The sequence below is a fragment of the Vombatus ursinus genome, unplaced genomic scaffold (genome assembly GCF_900497805.2).
Source record: "Vombatus ursinus unplaced genomic scaffold, bare-nosed wombat genome assembly UNPS02014832.1, whole genome shotgun sequence".
Classification (NCBI taxonomy): domain Eukaryota; kingdom Metazoa; phylum Chordata; class Mammalia; order Diprotodontia; family Vombatidae; genus Vombatus; species Vombatus ursinus.
Genome location: NW_020954610.1, coordinates 76435978 through 76450558, shown reverse-complemented (window position 1 = coordinate 76450558; position 14581 = coordinate 76435978). Strand labels below are relative to the sequence as shown.

The window sequence follows — 14581 nt, the reverse complement described above, 5'->3', positions numbered from 1 at the left end:
AGCAATTGGAAAATGCCACTCCTGCCCCACCCAATGGGAGTATAGAAAGATACATACACAGAGGTGAAATACCTAACAAATGCATTTAAATGACCTGATAAAAATAAATTCCGAGGGGGTAATCTTTTTTTAAAATTAACTTTAAATTAAATTTTATTTTACTCTCCTTCCCTCCTCCCCCTTCCTAAACCTATTGAGAAGGCAAGAAAAACAAAATCCATGACAAATTACAAAGCAAAGTTTTGCATTAGCCACTTCCAAAAAGAAAAAGAAAGAAAGAAAATATTCTTCAATTTGTACTCTGAGTCCATCAGTTCTCTAACTGGGGGTGGATAGAATGTTTCATCATGAGTTCTTTGGAGCTGTGGTTGATCATTGGGTTGATCAGAGATAAGAAGTTTTTCAGAACTCATTATCTTTACAATATTGTTGTTATTGGATAAATTGTTCTCCTGAATCTGCTCACTTCACTTTACATCCATTTGTACAAGTCTTTCCAGGTTTTTTTTTAAAAGGATCTCCTTTATCATTTCTTACAGTGTAATAGTAATAGTATTCCATCATATTCATACACCATAATTTGTTTAGCCATTCCCCAATTAATGAGCATCCCCTGTTTCCAGTTCTTTGCTACCATAAAAAGAGCTGCTATAAAATTTGAGTACATATGGATATTCACTTTTTACAATCTCTTTACGGTACAGATCTCACAGCATATCGCTGGGTCAAAAGCTATATACAGTTTAATAGCTTTTTCGTCATAATTCCAAATTGCTTTTTAGAATGAGCTGGTTAGTTTTCCTTTTTTATTATCTTAACCAATTTGATGGGTGTAAAGTGGTACCTCAGAGTTGTTTTACTGGCATTTCTCTAATTATTAGTGATTTAGAGCATTTTAACCCATATGGCTATTAATAGCTTGGATCTAAAAACTTCCTATGCATGTCTTTCACCATTTATTAATTGCGGAGTGGCTCTTACTACTGTAAACTTGACTCAATTCCCTATATATCTTAGAAACGGGACCTAATCTGAGAAACCTGCCCCAAAGATTGTTCTCCCAGTGTCTTGCTTTCCTTCTAATTTTAGCTGCATTGGTTTTGTTTGTGCCAAAACTTTTTAAATTTTATATAATCACAATCATCCATTTTGTCTCCTATGAATCTCTCTTGTTTGGTCATGAACGATTCTCCTATCCATAGATTTGATAGGTAATTTCTTCCTTGTTCCACCAATTTGCCTACAATGTCACCTTTATTTTTAACTCATGTAGAATGAGAGTAATCTTCCAGAAGAAATCAGCTTGACCCCGTGTAAATGGGATCAGTCCTCTTTAGTTTTTCAGCCAACTTTTGGGCTCCTACCCCGACTCCCATTCTTGAGCTGAGAGCCTTTGAATAGAGAAGACTTTGAATGGAGAAGACTTTTCGGAGTCCCTTGGATAGCAAGGAGACCAAATCAGGCAATACTTAAAAGAAATTAATTCAGACTATTTTTTGGAAGGACAAATACTGAGGCTTAAATACTTTGGCCACATAATGAGAAGACAGGACCCACTGAAAAAAAAAAAAAACAAACCCTGATGTTGGGAAAGATTAAAGGCAAAAGGAGAAGGGCATGGCAGAGAAGGAGATGGATAGATAGTGTCATGGAAGCAACAAACATGAGCCTGGAGAGACTTCTGGAGACAGAAGGGCCTAGTGTGCTATGGTCCATGGGGTCACAGAGTGGGACATAACTTTTGAATGATGGAACAATAACCTTCACTCTCACCCCTTGATTTGACTAGAGAACTTGACTATTAAGTACTCTGGATAGAGATAGAGACACTATTGACAACTTCATGGACCTCAACAGACCTCTTCCCTCTGGTTGCTAGTGCCCACTCCCACAAATGGTCTCAGTGGGAGGATCCATTAAAGCAGGGAATGGATGTGGATGTGGATGTGTATGTGTACATATATATATATAATTTTACATATGCATGTATAGTATTATATTTTCTTATCTGCATATCCATTTCTCCTGTTTTATTTTTGTCTTCGTAAACACATCTACCTCTGTGCCTGGCACAAAGTAAGTAGCTTAACAAATATTTATTAAACTGAATTAAACTTGGTTTCACATGGATACGTAGTGAGCAATTTAAATTCTAATAGGAAAAGAAAACACATATAGGAGAGTGTTAGCTTTTTGGCAGGGAAATTAGAATGAATGGTAATGGGAGCAAAAGACATTGACACGTCTTTACTAGGATTGGTAGTATTGACTGGATTACCCTTCTCAGAGCTAGAGTTCAAAAAGGGTATGGAGGGAGAGGGGGGATTGAGATTGAGTTGGAGGCTAGAGTGCATGTGCCATTGTGGTCCTGAGACCAGGCAGAGCTGGGGTCACAGGGTGGGCTATTCAGTTCTAGATGGAGGTGGAGGCCAAGAGGAGCACAGTATGGATATAGTGGGGTACTGGTATAAGCATCTGGTAATGCTATTTGATCTGTGCAATATATCAACCACATTCTGACATTTCATGAAATTCTTTAATTTGAAGTCTATGGATCTTTGAGGGGTCTAGGGATAGATTTTAGGGGTCCATAAACTTCATTTTTATAAATCTTTAACTGAAATTGGATTGTTTCTTTCAAGTATTTAAGCACATTATTCTGAGAAGGGATCCATAGACTTTGTCAGATGACCACAGGGGCCCATGACACAAAAAAGGTTAAGAACTCCTGCTCTAAGACTTATTTGACTAAGGAGTGATAATTTATATGAATGATAGTTTGATCTTTTCTGATTCAGCTAACATGGACATTGTTGGCACAACTCTGGACACAGCAATTATATGTTGAGCTAGAGAAGTGCCAATTAGGCCAGAAAAAACAGAGGCTTTGGGGTCCACACAGGAGTAGGATAGTGCCTCAATATGTATATGCAGTTCCATGTAAGTGGCTGTCCCTGGATGGCAGAACTTATGGTTTGAGAATTTATGTCTAATCTTATAAACAATTGTGTTCAGGCATTCCATGATATTGCTCTTTCTGTTTTCCGACCTCCCTTTCCAGTCTCCTTTGCTAGATCATCAACCATATCTCATCCCATGATTGTGAATGTATCTTAAAGCTCTATCTTGTCCCCTCTTTTTGACACCAGAGGGGTCAAACTTGCAGTTAGAGTGCAGCTGGAACCAGATTAAAATGTAATTGGGAAATGTTTAACAAAATAAGTAAAAATTCAATACAACATAATGTTCATTTGTGCTTTTCTAAGTCAATATGCCACCATAAGAGATTTGTTTCTATTTGAGTATGAAACCACTGTTCTATACTTTCTCTCTTGGCAACCTCATGGGTTCAATCATCTCTGTGCAGAGAACTTGAAAATCTCTACACAGATATAGCTAGTCTTAGTCTTTCTCCTTAACTATCTAATGCACATTTGAAATTGGACAGCCTAAAAACATTTCAAATTCACCACTCCGCAAACCCTCCTCTCTCCTGAACTTCCCTGTATTTATCAAGGCCTTCTAGTTACTCAGATTCAAAAGTAGAGTTAGCACTCTTGACTCTTTACTCTCCTTCACCCCACAAAGACAATCAATCAATTGCCAAGCCCTATTTACCAGTTCTACTATTACCGCATGTCTTGCACCCTCTCCTTTCCTTACAAAGACACCACCCTGGTTCAGGTGTTAGTTGCCTCTAAGCTTGACTACAGCAGTAGTTTACCAACTGGTCTCCTTGACTCATCTCTTCTTGCCAATCATCTTCTACCCAGCTGCAAGTGATTTTCTTTAAGTATAGGTCTGATTATGTCACTCACCTGGCTCAAAAAAATTCCATTGGCTTCCTCTTGCCTATAGTTTAGGATCAAATACAAACTCTATTGTTGGGCATTTAAAGTTCATCAAAACTCAGCTCCCATATACTTTTCCAGATTTATTTTTCATTATTCCAATTCACACACTCCACCACAAGCTGACATTCTTGCTGTCATTCACACAGAGCTCTTATCTTTCTGTATGCCATTAGACAGGTTGTCCCTTATGCCTGGAATATACTCCCTGTCACCTCTCTCTTGGGATCCCTAGTTTCCTTCCAAGTTCACTTCTGCATTTTCTCATCCTCCCCAGATGCAACTTGGACACACCTTAGACTTCACTATTTCAAGGAATTCTACCACCTTCAACATCTAGGGAGGGCCATAATCTTTTCTCTCATAACTAGTCATATATTTTGCTTTCATCATGATTTCAGGTCCCTTGACCCATTCCTATTCTTCAATCCACTTCCTTCATTCTGTCTTCACTTGTGTTGGTATCCAGTCTTGACCATATAGTCTGAGGCTGTAATTTTCATAGCTACTATCTTAGAATCATTTGTTCTCCTGATGTATATTTATCCCTGGGAGATCCCCACCACTTGATTTCTTTGCTTCTGGCACCATTAGAGAAAGTCACAAAAAAGTGACCTGATTTCATGCATTACAAATTCACAATAATTGGTAATAAATTAATAATTATCTGCCTTAAGCTTGGCACTGATGCTACTTGACAATTCTACTCTGACTGTATCAATTTCTTATTTCATTCTCCAAGGTGACTTTTACAAATTTATAGCCCCATCTCCCTACTTGCAATAGATGACCTAGCCTCCAAAATGACTAACAATACTGAGACATGACACGAGCTCCTCAGCTCTCTTCCTTTACCTTCATAATGTCTTAGTCTCATTACTCACTCTCTACTCCTTTTCTCTGGTAATAAAAGATATGTCCTAATGCTTATAAGCTTTCACATATTAATTATTCCTCTCTGCCCCCCCCCTGAATATTTGTATAAGCCCTTCCTTACCTGTGGCTAGGATGAAAGCTAATTTTTATTATAACTACTGTAGTTGGTACCAATGAAGACTTAAACCAAGACACAACATATTAGTCTATCATCACAAAAAAAACTTTGCATTGCTTAAGTAGCAGCAGAGTGTTTGAGCCAGGGAGAACAGCAGGTACAAGAGGAAAAGAAAACTACAACTGCATTTTTTTTGGGGGGGGGAGAAGAGGCAATCTTGGTTAAGTGACTTGCCTAGGGTTACACAGCTATTAAGTGTCTGAGGCTGGATTTGAACTTTGGTCTTCCTGAGTCCGAGGCCAGTGCTCTATCCACTACTCTATCTAGCTGCACCACCTGCATTTGTTTTAATGTCTTATTACATATATGTCCTTGAGTTTTTGAAAGTTATGTTGGCACAAGCTCTGGCAGGTTCTACTAAGCTGGGAAGGGTTCAAGTGTTAGTGGGTGACAGGCTCTGTGACAACTGTCTGAGGATTCGCCTAGCAAAGCTTAGAGAAATTCCTCACAAAAAGGCTGGCCCCTGGCAGATGAATGCATTTGGTAAAAGTAACCCATAAAACAGGCTGATAAAAATTTAGTTCTCAAATCATTGACATCTAAAAAAACAGACATTTATGAAGTTCCCGCTTAAAGTACTGTGAGGAAACAATGAGACAAAGGCACTACTCTTGAAATGCTCACCAGTAAGAAGATTCATCATTTTATCATCTTACAGATTTATATGGCAGTCCTGAAGCAGGCATAAAATGGTGAGAGCTTTTGAAACTTCCAATGTCTAGGTTTACAACCCTGATATATTCATAATGTATTACTTACTAGTTGGGTCTGATTGGTAGATTTCTCAGCTTCGAGGTAAGTGTAATCTTTGTAGCCTGTGAATATTCATGGAGATCACCTGGATAACCACTTACCTTATCATCCAAGAGTTTGGACTGAATTACCTTTTTCTAAGTAAGATGCTGTTTCTTCTCTCCTTTACAGTGTATATACTGTGGGCCTCAGAATTTACAAAGCACTTGATAATCTTTGTATTTTTCAAGTAAGCTTTTGGATAATGAGGAAAAATACCTGAAATGGGTCTCCCATTTTCCCACTTCTGCTGACCACTCCTCCCACTCCCTTACCTAGTCACCAAATTTAGGGGATGGGCTAAAATGCTACAGAGCATTTTATGCATGTTGACAAAAGGAATTTTAGGAGCTAACATCCCAAAAGAAGAAAAAGATACCGATTTTTAGTCCTCATTCCACAAAAAACAACCACCACCAAAGATATCAGTAATAATTATAGTATGACTGAGTATACACCAAATGGATTTATTGTTTTTATTATTTTTATAAAATGATCTATAGAAATTTTTAATGTATTTTATATTGCAAATGTGACTATAAATTGAAATTCTACCTAAGTGATAAATCTCCAGCAAGTCACTGGAGTAAAATTCCTACAATGGGCTACCTGTAGAACATCTCTAGCTGTCAATAGAATTGGAAGGAAAGGGCAACAGCATAGACAAGAAAACATAGGTAGGTAGGATTTACTCAACAGAGCAAAGGATTTCATGCAAATATAATTCTGAAAAAGAGCTAATGAAATCTCAAGTTCTTTTCAAGATAAAAATATTTAACAAACTGGCACTACTTAATGATATATACAACTGATGATAAAATTGAAACATAAAAGAATTTTCTAAAGAATCACATTGTTTCTCTTGAGATATTTCTTGCCAGAGGACTGTTCTGTAACATAGATAGTATTAGACTATATCATTTAAACTAAAATGTGTTCCCAATTATGTTTATGGCATTCACTCAAACTTTGTATCTCAGTGTCATCATTTTCCAAGTACAAAAATAAACACTGATTGATTTCATAGTGAGGATGGAAGGATTAATAACTTGATTGTAAAACATCTTGAAAATATTAAGTAGGGCACCTTTACAATGATGATGTTGGGATAAAGAACTAATATCTCACTTACTGAATCACTATATTATGTCAGGATTGACTGGATGAAGTTTTAGAGAACATAATCTAGAATATAGTAGATCTGAATCTGTTACAAAAGGAATCTACCATATTATATTAAATACTCAGAGTTGCCACTAAAACATGTCTTTTTCAGGGAATACTTCTTCAATCCTCTTCCATGACAATGTGCAGCACAGAAGGTATTTGATTTAATCAGTCAGGTCTGTAGAGATGGACACATCTGTTTCCATGGAGTCACATACCACACTATCATTGACATACTTCTCCATGGAGACAGAGCAGGGGAGTCAGAAGATACTAAAACGAATGAATTCACTGAGTGGTTAGTGAGCAAAGCTGAATCCAGACAAAATGCTTCATCCGTTGTGACATGCCACAGTCTAGAAAAGTGAAACACAGCATACATTTTGAGATAAAACATAAAGGTTAAATAAAAGTACACTTAAAATACATGCAAGTTTAAGAAGAAATAGGAGTTAATTGCAGAAGAATACAAAACTTGGGAACTATGACAGCAAAAGTATCATTGACAACCAAAGCCAGTAGAAAAATTCCTATTAAAAATAAGGTACCAGAACAAATATGTTAAGAATCAGGTAAGAAGGTAAGAAACCAAGGAGAACAGTTTAAAATTAAATCCACCAATTTATATCATGACTTGACTGGTTTGTGTTTTCTATCTTTAAGGATCTTGTTTAAAAATAATTGGTCAAATAACAGGATATACACTTTTCTTTGCAGAATTACAAGTATAAGGCAGTTTAAGTTCCATGTAAAAGCTAATTATCAAATATACTACTTATATGAATGACTGAACCTGCACTGTAATTGACTTCATCAGTGGAGAAGAAAACAGACCACAGCCCATTCTTTGCTTGAATTGGGGGTGGGGGAGGGGGACAGAAATCATCCCATGGTGGCCAGCCTGATGATGATAAGTCTTTCCAAACTTAGCAAGGCTGTTCCTTTGGCTACAAATGAGTTTCTCTACATACATGAAAGTTTTATAGCTAAAAAAGGCCTGCTTGTGTTTCTGTGATACAGACTTTGAGAATCCAGGCCTACCTCTAAACCACAATGGAACACTGGAATAGGGTGTTAGTGCAAGAGCCTGGATTACTGGCTGTAAATTCAAATCTTGCTACATTCAATTCCAAGAATATACTCATCTCTAAAATAATAAGTTCCTTAATCTATGGATTACCCTTTTCTTATAATATTAAAAGTTTTTTCACCTATTACCTTACACATAAATAAAGAATTTCAGGAAAACAACATCTTTAAGTGTTAGGGCACCAAGAGCTACTCTGATGCCTCATTATGGTATGGAGTTCTTAAAAATTCTTAAAGGCTATGCCAGCAGAATGAAAGCTATTGAAGAGCCTTTTTAGAGAGGTTTAAGCCAGAGACTGTCTGCTTTTTGAGGACCACATTAGGTACGGAGGCATTACATGGATAGGATGGTCACTTGGCAATGGATTCTTTGTCCATGGCAATCTAAGAAACAATCTTAATCTTCTTTTATTTCTGTAATGATAGTGGCAGAATGATGAAAAACAGGGTAGGTGTAGTTAACAATCACACGTTTTTAGGATCATCTTTAAACATTAATTATTAGTACTCTAAATGTGAGAGACTTGTCTAGTGACCAGCAAATTGACATATTGCTGAAGGAACAAAATTATATCACTCTTGATAGTCTTGCAATAAATGAAATGAAGAGAACAGATGAAGTTACAGTTAAATGGAGAGATGAATCATAGGGTTCATCTTGGAAAGGCAAGTAGAAGAGATAATGAAATTAATTTTATTTTACATCTAATGGCAGCAAAAAACATCATTACAACATTTCATGAAGAATTTATACTCAATGCTCATAAGCATATGCAAAAAAAAACCACTATGAAGAAAACTGTAACTTATATACCAACATCCACTGTTAGTGAAGAAGGAGAGAAAATAAAAATGTTAAGGTACTTCAAATGAAATCAACATATCCATTAATACTTGGTAACTTCAATGCAAAGGATATCAAAAATATGTTGGAAAACAAGGTTCAAGAGTGAGGAACAAGAAAGGTCAAAGGCTCATTAGAAGTCTTGCACTTATATATCACAAATATTTGTCTTTAAGAAGAGAGTTGAGAGATAAGGCAAGCACCAAATAAGATCACAGGAAAATGAAACTGATAATATTTTAACAGACAAGAAATGACTGATTATTGATGTGAGTGTTGATTCCAAATCACCTATCTTACAAAATCAACTTGTTTAAAATAAACATCAACATCAATACAAAACTAGAACAAAAATGAGAAGAAAATAGGGTTAACAATTTGAATGCAAAGAATTTAGATAAGCTGTTGACATAAAAAAAGAGAGAAATGGATAACAGAATAAACACTGACATAGACTGTCACCATTTTTTGTTATTGTTTCAGACACGTATTTTCATCAAGGTATGGAATTTCTGGTGACAAAAGTCTTTACAAATTCTCAACTCTTCTGCATTTTAGTCTTAGAGAGTTGCCTGAGGTGCTGAAAGGTTAAGTGATTTGCCCAGGTATATACATTTTTAAAGGAATCTAATAGAGGTAAACCAATTGCTTCCGTGAAAAGATCAATGATCTCCATGCCAAGCAAAGATAGGAATCTAGGGGCACCACTATTTGTAATAGAGACGCATTTGCAAAATCTTATGGAAAGAGATGGCAGAAAATAATTATTAGCAGTATTATTTCATGAAACAGTGGAAAGCATGGAGGAAAAAATAAGTTTATAAAAAGTGTGGCAAGAGATCCAATTAAGTCAGGGCATCCCAGGCATTTTAAGATGTAAATGGAAGGACAATGAAAAATCAACAAATCATAAAGTCTATCAAGATTTCTATAATAGACTCTTCTTCCACCACAACTGGATTTTAATGTCAAAATCTATTCTAAAGAAAACAGAGTTGGGAAGAGCAGAAAAACTAAAGTCCAGGCATCAGCCAGCAGTAAAGTCAGGCCAGCAAACCCTAACACACTGCCTATTTTTGTAAGGCCTGCAGGGCAAAAATGGCCTTTACATTTTTAAATAAAGTTTTATTGTACTTAAGAATGTAAAAGCCATGGGGCAGCAAGTTGGCACAGTGAACAGTTTGGAGTCAGGGGGACTTGAGTTCAAATCCAGCCTCAGACACGTAATCGTTGTAAGCTATGTGACTCTGCACAAGTCACTTAACCCCAACTGTCTCACCAAAACAAAACAGAACAAAAGAATGTAAAAGATATTCTTAGCTCATATGCCATACAAAAACAGGTAGTAGGTCAGATAGGGAAGTGAACCATAGTTTGCTGACCCCTGGACTAGATCAAATATACAGAGAGGAGGTCCCTGCTGGAAACAAAATTTTTAAGTGAGTTGAGGGATCAAGTTTCAAGAGATCTGAAAGAGAGATGGGTAATCAAAGGCTTGGAAAAAAACCATAGATCTTACTATTACCCCACGCAACTGAGAAAATAGCAACAATTACTGATCTATATGACTATCATTTCTAAAAATCTTCATTACAATAATCTACACATGTTTTAAGGCATCCTTGATGAAGGTATGAGAAGGGAATAGCAGGAATTTTAAATGATATTCTATAGCATACTATATCTTTATGTCAGAATTGAAAGACAGATTCAAAGAACATGAGATCTCACTGTGCTTATTGTTGACTATAAAAAAAGACCTTTGATTTGGCAAAGCAAAATACCACTTTACAGGCTCTCACCTAACAAGGTGGTATTCTGTGAATATGTCAAATTTTTACAAAATTCTTTGAAAGATGTAATAATAAAGATAAATTTGTTTTGTGACCTATGACTATTAATGTCAAAGGAAGAAAAAAAACATGGAAAGAATCACTACCATGCCACTATCATAGGGGATGCCTAACACAGAGTGCAAATGAAAGAGGATTCCCTGTGGATGAATCTTCTAGATGCTCCTATTTGTAGATGACACTGCTGACTCCATCAAACCCCAGAATAATTCAGAATCTCCTAAATAAGATCTATAAATCACTCAACGATTTGGCTTAGTTATCCAATACATGAAAAACCAAGTGGATAAAGAATGCCTACTGTCCAAGCTATGACATATAGTTGTATGGACTGGAGCATAAGTACATATAGCGTGGATGGACACCATGAATAGACAATAAATTGGGACAAGGACCGAAGAAGACGGTGAGCTAGACTATCTTTGAGAAACTGAGTAGTATTTTTATTGACCCCAACCTTCTCTCTGAAATCTATCTTCTTAATATCAATATTTCTTCTGGTGATTATTCTTCCTGTATAATTTCAAGTCACAGCACATTACAATTTACAAAGAATTAAAGTTTCAGGTCACTCTAAAGGGCAATAAAGTAGAGTACTGTTGACTTGATAAGGGTTTAACAGAGAACCAACCAATAATTGTTCAAAAGAAGCATCTTAAGGTATTATCATTGGACAGATGTATTCTCCCTGTATCATGATTTCTTAGTTTTTATGCAATGTCGAGTTATCTAGATGAAGGCCCTCTAGATCTAGAAGGAAGCCCTGTGGAAGATTTAAGGGAGGATATGGACAAGGGTTGTGCATGACAGGGTATAAATCGGATTTGATTTGATAACATATGGGTTAAATCCCACACTGATGAGATCATAGATCCACTGTATCAATGTAAGTGTTAGAGAGAACTTTTCTCCCTTGACTAAATCCAATTCCTTCAAATCAAGGACATAAATTAAAAAAAAATTGCGTTCCTTCTTTCATTAATGAAACTAAACGTGAAAGCATTTTTAATACTGCCCATTCAATAGCCAGGACTGTTGTAATGTTTACTTTCATATGCCTCCACACGATTTTGTGAAAGGTGATATTGACTTTACAGTCTCTATTGATATTGCTATAAAAAGGGTTATCATCAGTATGTCATCTCTGAATAGATGCTATAGTGTAGGAATAAAAATCAACTCTGGTTAGTATTAAAGTGGAGGTCTAGTGCAAAGATCTATTCACAAAAATTATGTTAGAAAATGTGTAATTCATAAAATAAGGGTTGCAGAAAGATAATCATATTAATATAAGTAAAGCTCAAAAAGTTTAGCAGATGAATGCTTTTTAGATTTGTGAATTCTTCACAAGCAGCCTGGCATTTAAGACTCCTACCTATCTTTTCAGCTTTATTTCACACATGTCCTCCCATTCTCTATTCTCTGTCCCAGAGTTTTTTTGTTTTTTTTGTTTTGTTCCCTACTCTTGACTTGTCTTCACCTTCTTAGCTTTTTTTTTTAATTTAGTATTTTATTTTTCCCCAATTACATGTAAATCTTCTTAACTTTTACATATGAAATTTCTTATTCCTGGAACAGACTCTATATCTACAGAAATCCTCCTCCTCCAAGGCTGAGTTCAGCTATCGCCTCATCCGTGAAATCTTCTATAATCTCTCCAGTCAGAAGGAATAATGTCTTTCACCTTTATGATAAGGAATCTGGGCTTATCTAAGGATCTCTTCTAGCTCGCAATCTAAATCTGTGATCTCTATTGGCTTGGAACAATTCCTTATATAGAGTAGGTACCTAATTATTTATCAAATCATTAGATTTTAATTTAGTTATTTCAGTTTTCACATTTATACCTCAGAAACTAGAGGTGTTGTACTTGCTAATACCTTATGAAACAATTTTCATTTGTTTAAATCTTTTTCTTAAAGAAAAGTATTCTTGTATATGTATAGCTACATCAGATTGTGTGCCGTCTTGGGGAGAGAAGGGGAGAAAAATTTAAAACTCAAAAGCTTATGGAAGTGATTGTTGATAAATCAAAATAAATTAATTTAATAAAAAAGAAAAGCATTCCTTTTAAAAAACACAACTGATGTTAATGTGAAAAAACATAAGTAATTGAGGATGATTAATGATGTTGCTTGAACTATTTCTATTTCCTCAAAATTCCCAAAGAGGGTCATAATGAAAATTACAGAAAAAAGTAAGAATTTGACATGGTTTTTCTTCCATTTTCAGAAGTATTAATGTTAACTTGATTTTCTATACTTATACAGTTTATTAACAATATTAGGAACATAAACTATAAAATTACATGACACCAATGATTTATAATTATTTTAGTTTATACCATCATCATTTAAAAAATTAATATATCACATATGTGCTCTTTAAAGTACACAAATCAGCACAGTATGTTACATATTTATTTTCTTTAAGGTTTCTAGGTTTAGGACAATTTTCCACTGATGTTTAAGGTAACAAATCAAGGTTCAACAGATAGACTTGTTGGTAAAAAGTATTTTATAATTGGGTACGGTAATCATTTTATGTGGTCATTAATTTTAGGTCTCACTTAAACATATACTAATTATGCTAATAACAAACAATATAACCTAACTTTTGCCACCTTTCTTCTTTGACTCTTAGAGTTCTGAATTTCTTTTTATTTTGGATTACTGCATAGTACAACAATAATTACTAGGCAACAAAAGGGATTAAGAATTATGAACAGGTATATGTTTTAAAAATCACATTCACTACTTATCTCATGAAAACATTATGAAAATAAACAGTCTGGGTCCCTTGAAGATACTGTTGAAGGCTAACTGATCATTATAACATTTGGATGTTTAACCTTTATTATGGTGGTATATTTATGTAGCTCTTTCAGATTTACCAAATACTTTCCTCACAATAACCTTTTGAGGTTGCAAATATTACCTCTATTTTAAGGATGAGGAAATGGATTCTCAAAGAGAGCATGCACAAAGTCACAGTGGAGCTAAAAAGTGTGACGTTCATAATTCAACCCCAGGTCCAACTCTCTTTCTACTACAATCTTGCTTTCTATTACCAGGGATTAAAGTTAAAAGTAACCAGGGGATAATTATCAGGATCACTACAATGACCTTGTGAAAGCAGTAATTATACTTTTTATTTTTTCTTCTTTATTTTCATTTACTTTGAGTGCTCTCTTATTTTCAAAGATGAGATACTTTAAAACTTAAGGTGTGTGACCAAGTTCAGTCAGGCATGTATGTTCCCCTGTGACTGACTCATTTTCATGTAGTACCTGCTACAAAAAAAGACCTTTCTATTCTGCTCAGCTGGTACTGCCAGCCGTACTTCCTCCACAAATTACTTTGCATTTTTACTAACCTATGTGTTTGGTGTGGCTAACACCAACACAGGATCCTAAATCACAGCTCCAGAATTGGGGTCAGCTGGGTTAGCACTTCCTCTCTGCTCCCACCCGCACTGATACCTGAGAAAACAGGCCCGGGAAGGCTAGGAGATTGTCCACGGTCCCAAAGTATCAGGTGGAAAGGTCAGAGTTAAAACTCAGGTTAAGTTCAGCACTCTGTCCACCTCCCCACACTGCCCAATAGAATGTAAATTCCTGGAGAATAGGGCCTGTTTTGTGTGTCTCTGTATCCCTAGTGACTAACATAGTGACTTAGACACAGTAGGTGACTAATATTTATTGAATATTGAATTTTTAGCCACATTTCATCTAATCTATAATTTCGATTATTCGGCCTTAATCCTTTATTTTCTATGTCACCTCTAGTTTTCTTATTAAATTAGACTTTGGAAAGTGGTTCATAATGGCAAGCATTTACATAGCTCTGTAAGATATGTAAAGTTCTTTATAAATGTTATCTCATTTTACCCTCACAGGTAGCTCCTAGGAGATAGGAGCTATAATTATCCC

General features: G+C 35.6%; 1 protein-coding gene across 2 annotated transcripts in view; it reads right to left on the bottom strand.

Annotated features, from left to right (window-relative positions):
- Positions 1–14581, bottom strand: part of LOC114025749 (inversin-like) — a 223771-nt gene that overhangs the window by 198513 nt on the left and 10677 nt on the right. The window lies entirely within an intron of this gene.